This window comes from Macaca mulatta, chromosome 1 (genome assembly GCF_049350105.2).
Source record: "Macaca mulatta isolate MMU2019108-1 chromosome 1, T2T-MMU8v2.0, whole genome shotgun sequence".
NCBI lineage: Eukaryota > Metazoa > Chordata > Mammalia > Primates > Cercopithecidae > Macaca > Macaca mulatta.
In genome coordinates, this window is record NC_133406.1 from 140069641 (window position 1) to 140089317 (window position 19677).

Sequence of the window (19677 nt, forward strand, 5' to 3'; positions counted from 1 at the left end):
CCATTGCACTCCAGCCTGGGCAACGGAGCAAGACTCTCTCTCTCTCTCTCTCTCTCTATATATATATGTATATATATACACACACACATACACACAGGCACGCGCACACACATACACACACACACACATATCCAGGACAGCTTTTGATTTGTCTTTCTTGGTTCATGTGCCTGTCATTGTGGGCAGGAGAATAGAATACTCTGTCCACACTTGAGTCTTATGGTCACCTTTGGAGCCTAGGAGTCAGCCATCCTCATTCAACTACATGAATCGAGAATGGGAATCTGGGAGAAATTTTTTCTGGGCAGATTAAAAAGGAAATGAACTATGTAAAGTGAGGCATTGCCTTCCCACCCCATCCCACCTCAGTTCATGTTAAATTATGAATTTTTCTAAGAGAGTTCTTTAATGACATGGATAGAGAGGAAGCTGAGGTAGCAGTAGAGTAAGGAGTGGAAGGCAAATACACAAGATACTACTAAACTGTGAGGCTGTTTGTTGCAATTGCAAGATTTTATAATTTCTCCAACAAAGAACATTTGTATTTTCTTCCCGGTTTAAGTTCAATGTTAATTTGAGAAATAATTCTACTCTCAAACTTCATGCTGTGCTGACAGTTCAACTGATGCTGTCAAAATACGAATTACTAGTTTCAGTATTCTCTATTCATCTGATTTTTCTTAAAATGGTTGCATGTTAATATACTTACTAACTTTAATGCTCTACTCTTATACTGGCACCTTAATTGTGGTAAAAGGAAAAAGGTTAAGTTAAAATTTCCAAGCCTAGTTATTTGGTCAAACAGAAGATTAACAGAACTCCATGGCTTACCATAGGGATATTTATCAAGAGAAAAAGAAGATACATATTTGAATTTACATGACACTTTTTGTGAAATATCTGGATTACCAGATTAGTCTGAAACAAATACCTTCCAGATTCTACAATGCATGCCCAAGGCATTCTTTACAGTACCTTTTTGGGTCTTTTCTTCTAATTTTAAGCACCTATCCAAACATCTTCCAAAGGCTTGTCATAATAAGCAAATAACCTCAGTGCAGACAAAGTGATTTAACCTAAGAACCTTGAATTTCTCTCCTTTTCACCTCAAAATTTCTATTCTCACACTTTGTTTCTTTTTGTTTCTCTTTCCGAGAAGTGGTTCTCCATCAGCAAATACCAACTTTTTTCTGCCCTCTGTTATTTATTCCATCTCTTCCTCCTGATCCCTGCCCTGTGTTGAACCCCATTGCCCCACTTTGATCCTTCAGTCTCTTCCTCACATCCAGAACTGAACCAGATTTACTCCCTTAGCACACTGATTAAAATTTATTTACATTTCCTTATGGAGGAGGTATTAGAACCTGATCCCAGAACTCTGCAAATTTCAGTGTGGCAGGGTAATGTTATGTGTCCATAAACCTGGTTCCTTTTCTTTCAGCCTGCAGTTAGGTAGGGCCATGTCATTTATTTGTAACTATTAGCATATGGGTATATGGGTTGAAGTAATGTAGGCCATTTCCAGACATGGCCCGTAACACTTCTCAAGAGATTCTTCACATTCTGTCTCTTCCCCTCCAACATGCACCCTTCAAGGTTGAAGATGGCACCACACAAGAGAGAAGGAGCCAGTGTTCCAAATGACTAGACAAGCAGAATGCTGTCCTTCCTACACCCTAGCCCTGATCGGTTTGGATGTGATACAGTTGAATAATACACTTTTATTGTTTTAAGACATTAATATTTTGACATTAATCTGCTAGTCTCGTTAGTAAAACTTGAACTCTGAGGTGTCTAATGCGGTAGACTCCAGCCACATGTAGCTATTTAAATTTAAATTTTAATTAATCAAAATTCAACTCAGATATACTAGCCACGTTTCAATTGCTCAGTAGTCACACTAATTAATTTAAATTTAAATTTAAATAGCTACATGTGGCTTATAGCGCCATACTTGGATAGCACAGATGTAGACTATTTCCATCAACACAGAAAATTCTATTGGATAGTGCTGCCTTAACTCATAAGACGGAAATGTTCTTATTTTTTAAATAGTCCCTAAAACAAACAAAAAACAAAGAACTCCCTTCTTCTCTAATGGCAAATTTCAGTTTGCCTAAAAGAAGACTCAGAATGCTTTTCTTATATTGTTACCTCGGACTGCCACTAAATGAATACATTTCCTGGGTTGCTCCTTCTGCCAGACTTCTTGAATGGGTGATCTTTAACTCCTTGCAATCCTGGCTTTTTTCCCCACTGCTCACCTGTCATCATTGTTGGCCACAACTCCTACCCAGATGTCTCCTAAATAGTTCTCTGAACCCACCTCTGTCCGATCTATAGACATTCATTCCAATGCTTTAGCATGTCAAGGTCATCAGATGACTCACCTCAGACAGTCACACAGACCAGGTCAACTATGAACTATTTATGCCAAACCTAACATGATTCATATTATCCTTGCTATCCCATCAAAATAACCACAGGCTTTTTAAAATTTTTTTGAGGCAAAGTCTCACTCTGTCACCCCGACTAGAGTGCAGTGGCGTGATCTCGGCTCCGCGCTCTGCAACCTCCATCTCCTGGGTTCAAACAATGCTCATTCCTCAGACTCCCGAGTAGCTGGGATTACAGGCATGCATCATCATGCCTGGCTAATTTTTCTATTTTTAGCAGAGACGGGGTTTCGCCGTGTTGGCCAGGCTGGTCTTGAACTCCTGGCCTCAAGTGATCTGCGTGCCTCCGCCTCACAAAGCGCTGGGATTACAGGCATGCACCACCATGCCTGGCCTGCAGCATTCTTTATTTTACAAAAGGCATTACCATTTAAACACTGAAGATAGCATGAATCTCTGAAGTTTGCAAGTTCAGAATAAAATGGAAATGAAAATTCATTATGTGACCGTCTCAGTACTGAGCACAAAGGCTTTTAACCACAAGCAAATTAATATGCTAGCCAGACCCTGTGAGAGAACTCCAGGCCAGCTTGCTAAAACTGAGCAGGAGAATTTGGAGACACTCCAGAGGAGAGCCACAGAAAGAACTGAAGCATGACAAGAATAATTGCAGTTCTGTTATAGAGAGGTCATCTATATCAGGCTTTTATGGAGTACCATGTGGAATGTTACAGTGCAAAGCATGGGGAACAGCTGTTGTGAGTCTTAACAAGAGATAGGACAGAAGAAATGAGAACAGGTGGAAGATCAAGAATTTAGGTTTGGTATGGAGAAAGATGAACAGTCAAAGAAAGGGATTCACACTGATTTTTGGCCGAGCAGAAGGCAGAGTCTCCTCCAACGGGCAATGCAAGTGCCCCCACCCATCTACACCCCAAGAAGAGCCATCAAACCGTATTAAACTTGGAAAAAGCTATTTAACTTCAAGTGTGCTGCAAGAAAACTTCATAACAGTTCCCAACATGTGCTAAAAAGCAAAGTCCAAAAAGACCATAAAGTCTGTAGAGAAGTTGGAAGAGTGCAGTCAGCTATAAAAACCTAGCAATTTAATTTCTTAGAAAAATTTAGCTGGAGTTCAAACTGTAGTAACAAAGGCAAGTAAATTAAGTTGTGGGCAGGTGTAATTAAGTTAATAGGAATGGCAGGGATGAATATAAATCAGAACAGGACTAACAGTTTGAAACATTAGGTATTCAAATGCTCAGAACTGATGAGCCAAGCCACTATGCTAACAACTCTGCAAACCAAAGGTTTCACAAATTGCACAAGAACCTGGCCTCGATCCCATTGTGCTGCTGGCGTAAGATTAGAAGGGCCTGTTGGTTCAAATGTTGCTTTGGTCAGAGCAGGACAAACTTGCCACAGCAAAGATATCATTTTTAAAAACCACCACTGTCCTTTAGTGCACTAATTTCTCTAATAATTAGGTGTATATTAGAAATAATGATATATAAGTGCAGTATACTCCAGTTTCAACAGAATGGTGTCATTTCTGTAAAATGTTGATTTTCAGATTGTCATACTTTCTAAGTACAAAAATTTGTCACAGCTTCCATATTTACAAGATATTAAACATTCTGTACAATATTTGTAGAAATATGAAAAACCAATTTTTGTAGTTGCCTTTTGAAATGTATACAAAATATCCAATGTTGGCAACATGGTAAAACGTCATCTCTACAAAAAAAAAAAAATGTATATATATATACACACACAAAAAGTTAGCCGGGCATGGTGGTGCACGCCTGTGGTCCCAGCTACCTGGGAAGCTGAGGTGAGATCACCTGTGCCCAGGAGGTGGAAGCTGCAGTGAACTGTGATTGCACCACTGCCCTCCAGCCTGAGTGACAGAGTGAGACTTTGTCTCAAACAAAAAGAAACATATACAAAATATATTAGAAAGTTGGGTTAATATCTGTCAAACAAAGGATTACAAAATTTGCACAGGATTATGTGTGTAAAAAGTTTTAAATTCAGTATAGCTTTCATTTCCACAGAACTAAAAGTAGTGCATAAAAATAAAAGTGGGGTGAGCATATCTTTTTAATTTGCTCTGCAGTAAAAAGTATCTCAGTCAACATAAAGGAAGCCAGTGCCATTTCTGTATCATTTGACATAGAACGGGTCTTGTTTTTTGTTTTGTTTTTCTTTTGAAGAAAGACTTTTATGTCTTCTATTCTTCTGATTTGGAATTTAAATTACCCCCAATAAGTTTGCATAATATTCTGATCACTACTGCTTAGGTGGTATATTTCTTATGAGAACTCTCTTTACATATTGGGAAAAACTATGGCAACCACTTCATTCATCAGAGAAATCGTGTTTTGTTCACTTATATTTTGTTTGCTAAATGACATTGGTTATTTAGACTCATGGCATGCTTTTTCTCAGATGAAGATTTAAAAGTCATTTCCAATGTCCGCCTAACTTCTAGCCAATTCCCAGTAGGCTATAGAATAAACGGTTTTCACATAATAGTCTCTAGTGTCTCTACTGTTGATTGGTTTACAGAAATGATGGTGGTGGTGGTGGTGGTGATGGTGGGGTGTGTGCATGTGTGTGTGTGAAAAATGACAACTGGCACAAAACAAGCCTAAAAATCAGAAGTACATTTTAATTCCTAGTTAAAAACATTAACTTTTTATTCATAAAATACATATTTAATAATAGAAAAAAGAAAAGGGAATAATTTGCACTTAAAATGAACAATTTTTCTTAGCAATTTTACTAACTTAAATATTTAAGGTATTAAAAGATTGAAACTGGGCCGGGCTTATGCCTGTAATCCCAGCACTTTGGGAGGCTGAGGTGGGCAGATCACTTGAGGTCAGGAGTTTGAGACCAGCCTGGCCAACATGGTGAAACACTATCTCTGCTAAAAAATACAAAAATTAGCTGGGCATGGTGGGTGCCTGTAATCCCAGCTACTTGGGAGGCTGAGGCAGGAAAATCGCTTGAACCCAGGAGTTGAAGGTTGCAGTGAGCCCAGATGGCACCACTGCACTCCAGCCTGGGTAACAGAGAGAGACTCTGTCTCAGAAAAAAAAAAAAAAAAAAAAAGATTGAAACTGGGCAAATGCAGCAGAAGTCATATGTGACTGACTGGAATCAGAATTTAAGGTCCAGGGGAAAGACATTGGGTGTCCACCAGCATTTCCGACCTCTCCTTAGAAATAGTCTCTGTTTTGTGAGACCAAGTGGTGCAAGTTAGGATATAGCCATAACTTTCCAATATAAATCTCCAAATATGGAGAAGAATGACCCATTAACATTCGGCAAGTGTACAGTCTGTTATTTAAGAGTTTTCCTTGCATAGACACACAGACACACACACCTCCATCCACCCAACCTTACCTGGAAGATTTCCACATAAAAGAATATCGGTGTTCACAACAGTGTAGTACTGGCATAAAGACAGACATAAAGACCAATGGAATAGAATAGAGGCCCAGAAATAAACCTTCACATATATGGTCAAATGTCTTTCTGACAAGGGTGCCGAGACAATTCATGCTCTTGTGAAAGGGGAAAGGACAGTCTTTTCAGCAAGTGGTACTAGGAACACTAGAATGAAGAATACAAAAGAATGAAGTAGGACCCTGCTATGGTCTGAATGTTGTGTCCCCCCGATTAATTCATATGTTGAAACCTAATCCCCAAGGTGATGTATTAAGAAGTGGGGCTTTGGGGAGATAATTAGATCATAAGGACATTGCCTTCGTAAATGGGATTAGTGCCCTTATAAAAGAGGCCCTGAAGGAGCTTGTTTCACCTATGAGGATACAGGGAGAAAGTACTACCTGTGAGGAATACACCCTCACCAAACACCAAATCTGCTGGTGCCTTGATATGGGACTTCCCAGCCTCCAGAACTATGAGCAATAAATTCTATCATTTAGAAATTGTCCAGTCTTGGCTGGGTGCAGTGGCTTATGCCTGTAATCCCAGCATTCTGGAGGCTGAGGCTGATGGATTGCTTAAGCTCAGGAGTTTGAGACCAGCCTGGGCAACATAGTGAAACCCCAACTCTATCAAAAATACAAAAAAAGAAATTAGTTGGGCATGGTGGTGCATGCCTGTAGTCCCAGCTACTCAGGAGGCTGAGGTCAGAGGACTACTTGGGCCCAGGAGGTGGAGGTTGCAGTGCGTGATCACACCACTGCACTCCAGCCTGGGTGAGACTCTGTCTCAAAAAAAAAAAAGGAAAAGAAAAAGAAACTACCCATTGTATCTCAGATGTAAGGACGGATCAATGTACACGAATCTATAAATGTGATACACCACGTTAATACACTAAAAGAACTATTTGATCATTTCAATAGATGTAAAAAAATATTTGACACAATTCAGCACCCTTTCATTTTAAAAACTCAGCAAATTAGGTATAGAAGGAATGTACCTCAACACAAGAAAGATCAGATGTGACAAACCCACAGCCAACATTATACTCAATGGTGAAAACTGGAAAGTTTTTTCTATAAGATCAGGAACAAGACAAGTATGCTGTATTAATCTGTTCTCTCACTGCTATAAAGATACTACCAAAAGAGGCTCAATTGATGCACAGTTCTTCATGGCTGGAGAGGCCTCAGGAAACTTACAATCATAGCAGAAGACAAAGGGGAAGCAAAGCTTGTCTTACATGGCAGCAGGCAAGAGAGAGAGCAAGAAGGGGGAAGCACCAGACACTTATCAAACAACCAGATCTTGTGAGAACTCACTCATTATCACAAGAACAGCATGGGGGAAACCTCCCCCATGATCCAATCGCCTCCCACCAAGTCCCTCCCTTGACATGTGGGGATTACAATTCTAATTACAATTTGATATGAGATTTGGGTGGGGACACAGCCAAACCATATCAGATGCCCACACCTGTCACTTCTACTCAATATACTGTAAGTTTTAGCCAAAGCAATTAGGCCAGATAAAGAAATAAAAGGCATACAAATTGGAAAGGAAAATGTTAAAATGTCCCTGTTTACAGATGACATGACCTTATATATTAAAAAACTCTAAAGACTCCACCAAAAAAAACAAAACAAAACTGTTAGAACTAATAAACAAAGTCAGTAAACTTGCAGGATATAAAATTAACATACAAAAATCAGTTGTGTTTCTATACACTAACAACAAACTATTGAGAGACAGGACTAGCTGGATTTCCTAGGCCGACTAAGAATCCCTAAGCCTAGCTAGGAAGGTGACCACATCTACCTTTAAAAACAGGGCTTGCAACTTAGCCCACACCTGACCAATCAGAGAGCTCACTAAAATGCTAATTAGGTAAAAACAGGAGGTAAAGAAATAGCCAATCATCTATTGCCTGAGAGCACAGCGGGAGGGACAAGGATTAGGATATAAATCCAGGCATTTGAGCTGGCAAAGGCAACCCCCTTTGGGTCCCCTCCCCTTATATGGGAGCTCTGTTTTCACTCTATTAAATCTTGCAGCTGCACTCTTCTGGTACCTGTCTGTTATGGCTCCAGCTAAGCTTTCGCTGGCCGTCCACCACTGCTGTTTGCCGCCGTCCCAGACCCGCTGCTGATTTCCATCCCTCAGGATCCAGCAGGGTGTCCGATGTGCTCCTGATCTAGCGAGGCGCCCATTGCTGCTCCCTATCGGGCTAAAGGCTTGCTATTTTTCCTGCAGGGCTAAGTGCCTGGGTTCATCCTAATTGAGCTGAACACTAGTCACTGGGTTCCACGGTTCTCATCCGTGACCCACGGCTTCTAATAGAGCCTATAACACCACATGGCCCAAGATTCCATTCCTTGGAATCCCTGAGACCAAGAACCCCAGGTCAGAGAACACGAGGTTTGCCACCATCTTAGAAGTGGCTCGCCACCATCTTGGGAGCTCTGGGAGCAAGGACCTCCGGTAACACTATCCAAAAAGGAAATTAAAAAATCTTTTACAATAGCTAGAAAGAAAAAAAAACTTAGAAATAAATTCAACTACAGAGGCGAAAGATCTGTCCACTGCAAACTATAAAACATTGATGAAAAAAATTGAAGACATAAACGAAAAGATATCCCATGTTCATAGATTGGAAGAATTAATATTGTTCAAGTGTCCATCCTACCCAAAGTGATCTACAGATTCAATGCAATCTCTATCAAAATCCTAATGACAGTTTTCACAGAAATAGAATAAACAATCCTAAAGTTTATGTGGAACCGCAAAAGACTTCAAATAGCCAAAGCAATCTTGAACAAAAAGAACAAAGCTGGGGTGTTGACACTACCTGACTTCAAAATATACCACACCGCTACAGTAATCAAAACAGCATGATAAGGCTGGACACAGTGACCCATGCCTATAATCACAACACTTTGGGAGGCTGAGGCAGGAGGATTGCTTGAGCCCAGGAGTTCAAGACCAGCCTGGGAAACACAGGCAGAACCTGTCTCTGCAAAAAAGTTTTAAAATGCTGGGTATGGTGGCGTGTGTCTGTGGCCCCAGCTACTCAGAAGACTGAGGTGGGAGGATTGCTTGGGCCTGGGAGGTCTAGATTGCAAAGAGTTCTGATTGTACCACTGCACTCTATCCTGGGCAACACAGTGAGATCCTGCCTCAAGAAAGGCTGCAAGAAAACAGCATGATAGCCAGGTGCAGAGGCACATGCCTGTAGTCCCAGCTACTAGGGAGGCTAAGACAGGAGGACTGCTGGAGCCCAGGAGTTCAACGCCAACCTGGGCAACACAGTGAGACCCTGTCTCTCAAAATACAAATAGGTAAAACAGTATGGTACTGGCATAAAACAGACACAGACAATAGAACAGAATAGAAGGCCCAGAAATAAATTCATACATTTATGGTCAATTGATGTTTTGTTTATTTGTTTTGAGATAGGGTCTCCCTTTGTCACCCAGGCTGAAATGCAGTGATGCTATCATAGCCTACTGCAGCCTTGAGCTCTTGGGCTCAAAGGATCCTCCTGCCTCACCTTCCTGAATAGCTAAGGTTACAGGTGTGCCCCATCATGCCCAGCTAATTAAAACTTTTTTTATTTTTATTTTTTGTAGAGGCAGGGGCTTGCTATGTTGCCCAGGTTGGTTTCACACTCCTGACCTCAAGCAGTCCACACATCTCAGTCTCGCAATGTGCTTGGATTACAGGAATGAGCCAATATGCCCAGCCAATAGTCAACTGATTTTTGACAAAGGTGCCAAGAACACACAATTAGCAAAGAACACTCTCTTCACTCAATGGTTTTGGGACAACTGGATATCCATATGCAGGGGAATAAAACTAATATTTCATGCTACATTAAAAAATAAGCTATAAATGAATTAAAGACTTAAATATAAGGCCTAAAACTGTAAAACCACTAGAAGAAACCGTAGAAGAAAAGCTCCATGACATTCATCTGGGCAATGATTTTTTTTTTTTTAACACAAATCCAGAAGCACAGGCAACAAAAACAAACATTGACAAATGGGATTACATCAAACTAAAAATCTCTTGCATGGTTGAGGACACAATCAACAGAGTGAAGAGACAACCTATCTGCAATTCATACATCCAATAAGGGGTGAATATAATAATAATAAAAAAAAGACACTCAAACAACTCAGCAATGAGAAAACAAAGAACCCAATTTAAAAATTGGCCAAGGATCTGAGTAGACATTTCTCCAAAGAAGACATAAAAATATCCAACAGGTACATGAAAAAGTACCTCAAATCAACGATCCTCAGAGAAATGCTAATTAAAATCACAGTGAGCTATCACCTCACACCTGTTAGAATGACTGTTATCAAAAAGACAAAAGATAACACGTGTTGGAGAGGATGTGGAGAAAAGGAGACCCTTGCACATTGTTGGTGGGAATGTAAATTAGTACAGCCTGTGTGAAAAACAGTATGGAGGTTACTAAAAAAATTAAAAATGGAAAAACTACTATAGGATTCATTAATCCCGTACTAAGTACATATCCAAAGTAAAGGAAATCAGTATGTCAAACAGATACCTGCACCCTGATGCTTATTGCAGCATTATTCACACTAGCCAAGATGAAATGAACCTAAGTGTTCATCAATAGATGAATGGATAAAGAAAATGCATATATACACAATGGAGTGTTATTCGGCCTTGAAAAAGGAAGAAATCCTGTCACTAGCAACAACATGAATAAATGTGGAAGACATTATATTAAGTGAAATAAGCCAGGAACAGAAACACAAATATACCACTTAATTTCACCTATATGTGGGATCTAAAAAAACTGAACTCATAGAAGTAGAGAATATGATGGTTACCAGGGACTTGGGGGAGGCTTTGGGGAAACAGACAAACTACCTATTTCTTTTTTTTTTTTTTTTTTTTTTTTGAGACGAGTCTCGTCCTGTCACCCAGGCTGGAGTGCAGTGGCGTGATCTCAGCTCACTGCAAGCTCTACCTCCCGGGTTCACATCATTCTCCTGCCTCAGCCTCCTGAGTAGCTGGGACTACAGGCACCCGCCGCCATGCCTGGCTAATTTTTTTGTATTTTAGTACAGATGGGGTTTCACTGTGTTATCAAAGACGGTCTCGATCTCCTGACTTCGTGATCCACCCGCCTCGGCCTCCCAAAGTGCTGGGATTACAGGCATGAGCCACCACGCCCAGTCCAAACTACCTATTTCAAAAAAATTTTTTATAGCAGCCTGAGCAGACTAAGACAGACCCTTACCCAATATCATGTATAAAAATTAACTCAAAACAGATCAAAGACCTAAATGTAAGATCCAAAACTATAAAACTCTAAGAAGTAAACATAGGTGAAAAGCTGCACAACATTAGATTTGGCAATGATGTATTGGATAAGACACCAAAAGCATAGGCCACAAAAGAAAAAAAAAATAGACTGGGTGAGGTGGATCAGGCCTGTAATCTCAGTACTTTGGGAGGCAGAAGTGGGAGGATTGCTTGAGGCCGGGGTTCGAGGTTACAGTGAGCTACGATTGCGCCACTGCATTTCAGCCTGGGAAACAGAGTGAGACCCTATCTCTTAAAAAAAGATAGACTGGATATCATAAAATTTTTTAAATTTGTGCATCAAAAGACACTATTAAGAGAGTAAAAAGGCAACCCACAGAATGGGATAAAATATTTGCAAGTACTATATCTAATAAGAGATTAATATCCAGAATATTGTCATTCACCACTTAATGATGGGGATACCTCCTGAGAAAAGCCTCATTTGGTGATTTTGCCATGGTGAGAACAACATAGAGTGTATTCTATGTGGTAAAATACACATAACATTAAATTTACCATCTTGACCATTTTTAAGTGTACAGTTCAGTGGTATTAAACACATTCATAATATTGTGCAACCATCACCACCATCTATCTCCATAATTTTTTTTATTTGTCCTTTTGTAACTGGCTTACTTACCATAATGTCCTCAAGAATCATCCATGTCATAGACTTTGTCAGAATTCCAGAACTACGTTACAGTACTTGCCTAGTAAGGGGGTTGCTGCTGCTGACCCCAGAACCAGCTACATCTGCTGAGGTTAGGCAACTCTTGCTGCCAAAACAAACCCCAGAATATACTGTCTTTGCTGCTACCCATGCCAGCAAAAATGGACACTAGCGACATGAGTCACCCAACAGAGCCCTTTGTTGGTATATATAATTAGTGGAAACTTAGTAGTGTGTAAAATTAGTCACATACCCCATTCCAGTAGCAAGGGAGGCTGGGATTTTTTTTTTCCCCCTTCAAATTCTAACTTGGAAAGGTAGGATTCATGATGTGGGGGATTATAAAAATGTGGAGGATATTCAAAAGATTTTGGACAGTTATAAATGACAGATATTCATTATGTAGTGCCTGTCTCTTCCTTCACATTCACTCTCTATATCCCTCTAAAGTCACCAAAATTCTGGCTAATTTGCCTCATAAATAGCTCAGGCATCTATTCACTTTCTCTATCCTCCCTGACCTGTCTTTAGTGTAAGTCACTCCATGGGGATGGGAAATAAGAAGTAGATAAGGGAAGGAGAAGAGAGATGCCTTGAAATTTGTGAGTTCTCTAGAAATACTGTCAAATTAAAATTTAATTGTAGGTAGTGCCAAGGCAGAAAGAAATCTAAATTTTCTCCAAAGTAACAATATATTGTTCTTTTTAACTGAATCAAAACTCCCTGGATCTCTCTCTCTCTCTTTTTTTTTTCTTCAGACAAGGAAGGCTCTGTTGCCCAGGCTGGAGTGCAGTGGCACCATCACAGCTTGACCTCCCTGGCTCAAAATATCCTCCCACCTCAGTCTCCCAAGTAGCTGAGACTACAGGAACACACCACTACACCTGGCTAGTTTTCTTTTTCTTTTCTTTTTTTCTTTTTATGGAGACAGGACCACCATGCCTGGCTACTTTAACTTTTTTTTTTTTTTTTTTTTGGTAGAGACAACGTCTCGCTCTGTTGCTCAGGCTGGTCTCCAGCTCCTGGGTTCAAGTGATCCTACCATCTTGGCCTCTCAAAGTGCTGGGACTACAGGTGTGAGATCTTGATTTTTACTTATGAACATATCCAAGCACTCCGTATGTGTTGGGTGGTGTACACTCTTGGGACAGGGAAGTTAGAGTTTCAATTGTGGCCATGGCTTCTTTACTCTTTCTGTGATCTTGAGCAGTCCCACAACTCTTAGAACTTAATTCGTTATAGAAGTGTTAGAGAATTTCTGGGAGATAATCAGGCATAAATTTTTAAAGCACCAATATTGCTGAGATGTCCAAATGACTATGTAAATTATGACCCACCTACATGCTAAACTACTATGTGGCCATTAAAAAGAATGACGCTGCTCTAAATATACTAATATGAAACAGTTTCCAAGATATCCTAAGTGAAGAAAAGACAGTATAGAACAATGTATATAGTATGCTACCATTTTTGTAGGTGTTCATGCCTTCACATCTATGTTACTTTTAAGGGATATAGGTATATTTAAGCTTGTAAATTCACAGACCATCTTTGTAAGGGTACACAAGGAACTGGCAATAGTGGTTGCCTTCAGAGAAGAGAACTTGAAGAGAACCTCCCTACTGGAGGCAGGGATGGTGGAAGGGGTGGGGGATGGAGACAGTGGAGATTGAGCTTTTGAATTTTGTTCCATGTGTATATATTATAAATTCAAAATAAAGATATAGTTTATTTTTTAAGAACCTGGAATTAAGTCCTATCTATGAAAACTGAAGAGATCGAAGTGAGAGGTAATTTAATTTGAAGCCCAGGTACAGCAGAAGTTTGGGGCTCCTCTGTTACTCATGCTTATCCACACCTTTATTTTTTCTTTTTCTAAAGCATCTGGGTCTTTAGCTCAAACTTATGCAGATCTATGGTTTACTGGGTATAATTTTTGTTATGGCATACATCAACATATTCCAAGTTTCTCTACTTGGATGGAATAGATGCATTAAATTCTGTGAAATGATTAAGTTGTGAAAAGTAGAAGGAGTTTGAATAGGCATTATTTTTCAGGATCTTAGAAATAGTTATGCCTGATAGTTTTATAATGTCTGTAGTATGGTTTTGCAGTCCACAGAATGCACTCACATACATTATCAGCTGATCCTTCGCAAAGAAGCCTCATGTGATTCTTTCTATTCTCAGCTTTGTCCAGGAACTAAAATTAGAACTAGGCTGACATTACATTTCACTTGGTTACAGCTGACTGGGGATTTTAATCATTTGGAGCTACACTGAAAAAAATTTCCCCCTGCAATCTACTCTTAACTGATAGTCACTAATTTTGGTTATGTGAGCTTCAGCATCTACCGATATTGGTAAGTATTTGACAATGGTGAGTATTTTTCAAAAATATTTTTCCTTTATTCTTCACATATAAATAGCTTGCTGCTGATACCTCTACTGTGTCTGTATTGGTCGGAATGTCCAAACGAACTGGAATAGAATTTAAAAGTTTTCTGCGGGGTGTTCATGGTCACTCGTATAACTGTGCTCCTCTGGAAGATAGATTTCCACAGAAGTAAGAAACAATTCTTCTGCGATTCTTTTGCTATGCTTACCTCACTTGCCACACTATGTGCTTTTTTCTGTTATGGTAATAATCAAAGTAGAGAGCACAATCCTGTGCTGGAGGAAGAAATACATCATTATTGACTTGTGTTTCCCTAGGGGAAATTGATCGTTATAGGAAAACTGATGGATTAGCAACATTTAATGGCAAATGAGGAATTGAATTCGCAAATGGATGAATCGTTTTGCATGTCTAGTAAAATACATGTATAAGTGTAGATACTTGGGATTTTAAAAATATTTTTATTATTTGAGTATTTAGCAAAAACTTCAAACTTTCTTAAATCAGAGACAATAAATTGTAAATTGATTGCGATATGCTCAGGAAGTTGGATTACCAGTATGTATCCCAAGGTTTCTTCACAGCAAAGAGATCTCGCATTCTGTTCCTGAGTAAATTCAGCATGCCTTGCTTAGAGATTTTCTCAACAATGTCCTGCATATGCCAATTATTTTTTAATCTTGAAATTTTAAACTTTTTTCTGTAATATAGTTCTTTGTCTGTCTCACACACATATGTACTACATAATATTAGTTTAAAAAATCAATAATTTAGAAGAGGTTAATAATGAAAAGCAATATTATCTATCCAATTCCTCTCTATCACCAGCCCTTTCTAGAAGTAATCATTTTAACCATTTTGGAATTCAGTTTTCAGTGCTTATCTCCATATTTCTTTTTCAAAGACAATTGCATGCTATTTTTTAATCAACTTTAAACATTGTCTGTGGAGCTTCATTATAAGAGGTGGGGATTAAGTTCCCTTACACTGCCATAGGGTTATATCCCTATTTTTAGCTTCTCTCTTGATTACCTTAATAACTTTAAGCAAATACTTTAATCTTTATTTCTTGTTCCATAAGGTACGGACAGTATCTGTTGATTCCCCACTTTGAAGATGTGGATATCGGTGTTCCTATCATTTACTTCTTTTCCTCATTTCCTTCTTCCACATTGTGTTAAAAGTACTGTCACTTTTATGTTTTCAAGATATAAGGCATTAATATTCTGCTCTGTAACCCTCAATAAGTCTTCCTTACTTTTTTATAGATTAATTTATTTCAAAAGTTTAAGACCAATACATAGGCTTTACTATGTAATTTCTGTTTTCTGTAGAGCCAACATTTCCTTCTCAGTATCAATGTTATATTCATTGTACCAAAGAAGAATGTTAAAATAGATTCTCCTTTCCTCCACTTCAATAGTTGCTAAAAAATCATGCCACATTTTGTTGGCTTTATATATAGACTGTGGTTTTCTTGTACAGTGTCTTCCTCAACACAATTTCTGACTGCCTTTCTTTTTGCTTACTGGGAGAAGAAATTTCATCTTTTCACCATATCTCCAATGTCACACAGTTTTTCCCCCTTAATTCTAGCTATTTTTATAATTCAATGGATGACTACTGCCATTGCTTTTTTTTTTTTTAATTTATTTATTATTATTATACTTTAAGTTCTAGGGTACATGTGCATAACGTGCAGGTTTGTTACATATGTATACTTGTGCCATGTTGGTATGCTGCACCCATCAACTCGTCAGCACCCATCAACTCGTCATTTACATCAGGTATAACTCCCAATGCAATCCCTCCCCCCTCCCCCCTCCCCATGATAGGCCCCGGTGTGTGATGTTCCCCTTCCCGAGTCCAAGTGATCTCATTGTTCAGTTCCCACCTATGAGTAAGAACATGCGGTGTTTGGTTTTCTGTTCTTGTGATAGTTTGCTAAGAATGATGGTTTCCAGCTGCATCCATGTCCCTACAAAGGACACAAACTCATCCTTTTTTATGGCTGCATAGTATTCCATGGTGTATATGTGCCACATTTTCTTAAGACAATTTCATTCTTGTTGCCCGGTCTGGAGTGCAATGGTGTGATCTCAGCTCACTACAACCTCTGCCTCCCGGGTTCAAGTGATTCTCCTGCCTCAAGCCTCCCAAGTAGCTGGGATTACAGGCATGTGCCACCACACCCAGCTAATTTTATATTTTTTTAGTAGAGATGGGGTTTCACCATGTTGGTCAGGCTGGTCTCGAACTCCTGACCTCAAGCAGTCCACCCACCTCAGCCTCCCAAACTGCTGGGATTACAGGCATGAGCCACCATGCCCAGCTATTGCTTTTAAAACATTGTTTTACTTTATTTTTAATTTTTTAGACTATCTTGAAAAACATTGCTGGGAACAGCCTTATTCATGTTTCCTGGTGGAGACACCCTTCCTCTAGGTATATACCTTTGAATGGAATTGCTGGATCATAAGCTGTGCTTACCTTCAATATTAGTACATAAGTATTTCAAAATAGTTAATACTAATTTACAATTTCACCAATATACCAGGAATGCGTGAGGATTTCTGTAAGTCAAATTCTCGTCAACACTTGGTATAGTCAGCCTTTTGAATTTTAGCCACTCTGACAGATGTTCATTGGTATCTTATTATGTTTTTATTAAGGTGGAGCACAACTTCATATGTTTTTGGTCAGCTGGATTTTTTTTTATCCACAGGGCAAGTTCTACCATTTGGATTTTATTGTTTGAAAATTTCCTGTTCAACTGTATTTTCTGTCACCTTTTTGAGTTGATTTTTAGGGGTTTGTTATATAATCTAGATGTAGTCCATTGGTGGTTACAAATATTGCCAATATCTTCCCCCACTAATGTACATGGTATTCCTTTTATTTTCTAAGTGATGTCTTTCAATAAGTTCTTAATTGTAATGTAGCCCACTTTATCAATCTGTGTTAGGCTGTTCTTGCATTGCTATAAAGAAATACCCGGCCAGGGCCAGGCACGGTGGCTCTCACCTGTAATCCCAGCACTTTGGAAGGCCGAGGCAGGCAAATCACGAGGTCAGGAGATCGAGACCATGGTGAAACCCGGTTTCTACTAAAAATACAAAAAATTAGCCAGGCGCAGTGGCAGGAGCCTATAGTCCCAGCTACGCAGGAGGCTGAGGCAGGAGAATGGTGTGAACCCAGAAGGCGGAGCTTGCAGTGAGCCGAGATCGCACCACTGCACTCCAGCCCAGGTGACAGAGCGAGACTTTGTCTCAAAAAAAAAAAAAAGAAAAAAGAAATACCTGGCCAGGCACAGCAGCTCATGTCTGTGATCCTAGCACTAGCACTTCTGGAGGCCAATGCAGGTGGTTCACTTGAGCCCAGGAGTTCAAGACCAGCCCGGAGAATGTGGAGAGAGCCTGTCACTACAAAAAATTAAAAAAAAAAAAAAAAGCTGGCACACTGTTTCTCTCCTGTAGTCCCAACTATTCTGAAGGCTGAGGCAGAGGGGCCCCAGGAAATCAAGGCTACCATAAGCCATGATTGTGCCACAACACTCCAGCCTTGGTAGCAGAGTAAGGGCCTGTCTCAAGAAAAAAAAAAAAAAAAACCCCACAAAACAAACAAAAAAATACCTGAAACTGGGTAAATTATAAAGAAAAGAGGTTTAATTGGCTCATGGTCCTGCAGGCTTTACAGGAAGCATGGTGCTGGCATCTGGTTGGCTTCTAGTGAAGCCTCAGGGAGCTTTCAATCCTGGTGGAAGGCGAAGGGAGAAGCCTGCATCCCACAAGACCAGAGCAGGAGCAAAAGAGGGAGCCGGTGGAGGTGCCACACACTTAAAGAACCAGATCTTGCAAGAACTCACTGTTTCAAGGACAGCACCATGCCATGAGGGATCCTCCTCCATGATCCAATCACCTCCTACCTAGCCCCACCTCCAACGCTGGGGATTACAGTTCAACATGAGATTTGGTGGAAACATATATTCAAACTATATAACAATCTTTTCCTTTATGGATATGCTTTGTATTCTGTTTTAAAAAGTGTTCTCTACTTTAAGGACATCAAGATAAGTCCTATATTGTCACCTAAATGTTTTATTTTTCTACTTTCACTTTTAGATCTATAATTCACATGGAATTAATTTTGGTAATATACAGATATTCAACAGTCCCAATATAATTTATCTTAAAAAATTGTTTCCATGGCCAGGTGTGGTGGCTTACACCTGTAATCCCAGCACTTTGGGAGGCCAAGGAAGGCAGATTACTTGAGCCCAGGAGTTCAAGACCAGCCTGGGCAACATGGTAATACCTCATCTCTACAAAAAATACATAAATTAGCCAGGTGTCATGGTGTGCACCTGTAGTCCCAGCTACGTGGGAGGCTGAGGTGGGAGAATGGCTTGATCCCAGGAGGTGGAGGTTGCAGTGAGCCAAGATCATGCCACTGCTCTCCAGCTTGGGCAACAGAACCAGACCCTGTTTGAAAAAAAAAATTTCTACAATTGTTGCAGGAAGTCAGGGACCCCAAATGGAGTGACCAGCTAGAACCGTGGCAGAGGAACATAAATTGTGAAGATTTCATGGACATTTATCACTTCCCTAATAATACTCTTATAATTTCTTATGCCTGTCTTTACTTCAATCTCTGAACATAAATTGTGAAGCTTTCCTGGACATTTATCAGTTCCCAAATAATACTCTTATAATTTCTTACGCCTGTCTTACTTTAATCTCTTAATCCTGTTATCTTCATAAGCTGAGAATGTACGTCACCTCAGGACCACTGTTGTACAACTTGATTGTAAAATGTGTGCTTGAACAATATGAAATCAGTGCACCTTGAAAAGGGACAGAATAACAGCGATTTCTCAGGGAACGAGGGAAGATAACCATATGGTCTGACTGCCTGCGGGACGGGAAGAATAGAGCCATATTTTTCTTCTTGCAGAGAGCCTATAAATGGACGTGCAAGTAGTAGAGATATCACTAAATTCTGTTCCTAGTAAGGAATATAATATTAAGACCCTAAAAAAGAATGCATTCCTGTGGGGAGGTCTATAAACGGCCACTCTGGGAGTGTCTGTCTTATGCAGTTGAGATAAGGAATGAAATACACCCTCGTCTCCCGCAGTACCCTCAGGCTCATTAGGGTGGGGAAAAACCCCACCCTGGTGAATTTGAGGTCAGACCAGTTATCTGCTCTCGAACCCTGTTTTCTGTTGTTTAAGATGTTTATCAAGACAATACATGCACAGCTGAATATAGACCCTTATCAGGAGTTTTTGATTTCGCCCTTTGCCTTGGGATCTTTGCTTTGCCCTTTGCCTTGTGATCTTTATTGGCCTCAGAAGCATGTGATCTTTGTGACCTACTCACTGTTCATACATCCCCTCCCCTTTTGAA

General features: G+C 39.8%; 2 protein-coding genes across 3 annotated transcripts in view; both read left to right on the plus strand.

The window, feature by feature from the left end:
• The window catches only part of DBT (dihydrolipoamide branched chain transacylase E2), an 81766-nt gene that overhangs the window by 56062 nt on the left and 6027 nt on the right, over positions 1-19677 (plus strand). For both annotated transcript variants that reach the window (XR_013413827.1, XR_013413823.1), the window contains one exon: positions 14119-14234. The gene's annotated coding sequence lies outside the window, so the exon portion shown is untranslated. The remainder of the gene's footprint in view (positions 1-14118; positions 14235-19677) is intronic.
• The window catches only part of LRRC39 (leucine rich repeat containing 39), a 31119-nt gene continuing 25562 nt past the window's right edge, over positions 14121-19677 (plus strand). The window contains exon 1 of the mRNA XM_015145879.3: positions 14121-14234. The gene's annotated coding sequence lies outside the window, so the exon portion shown is untranslated. The remainder of the gene's footprint in view (positions 14235-19677) is intronic.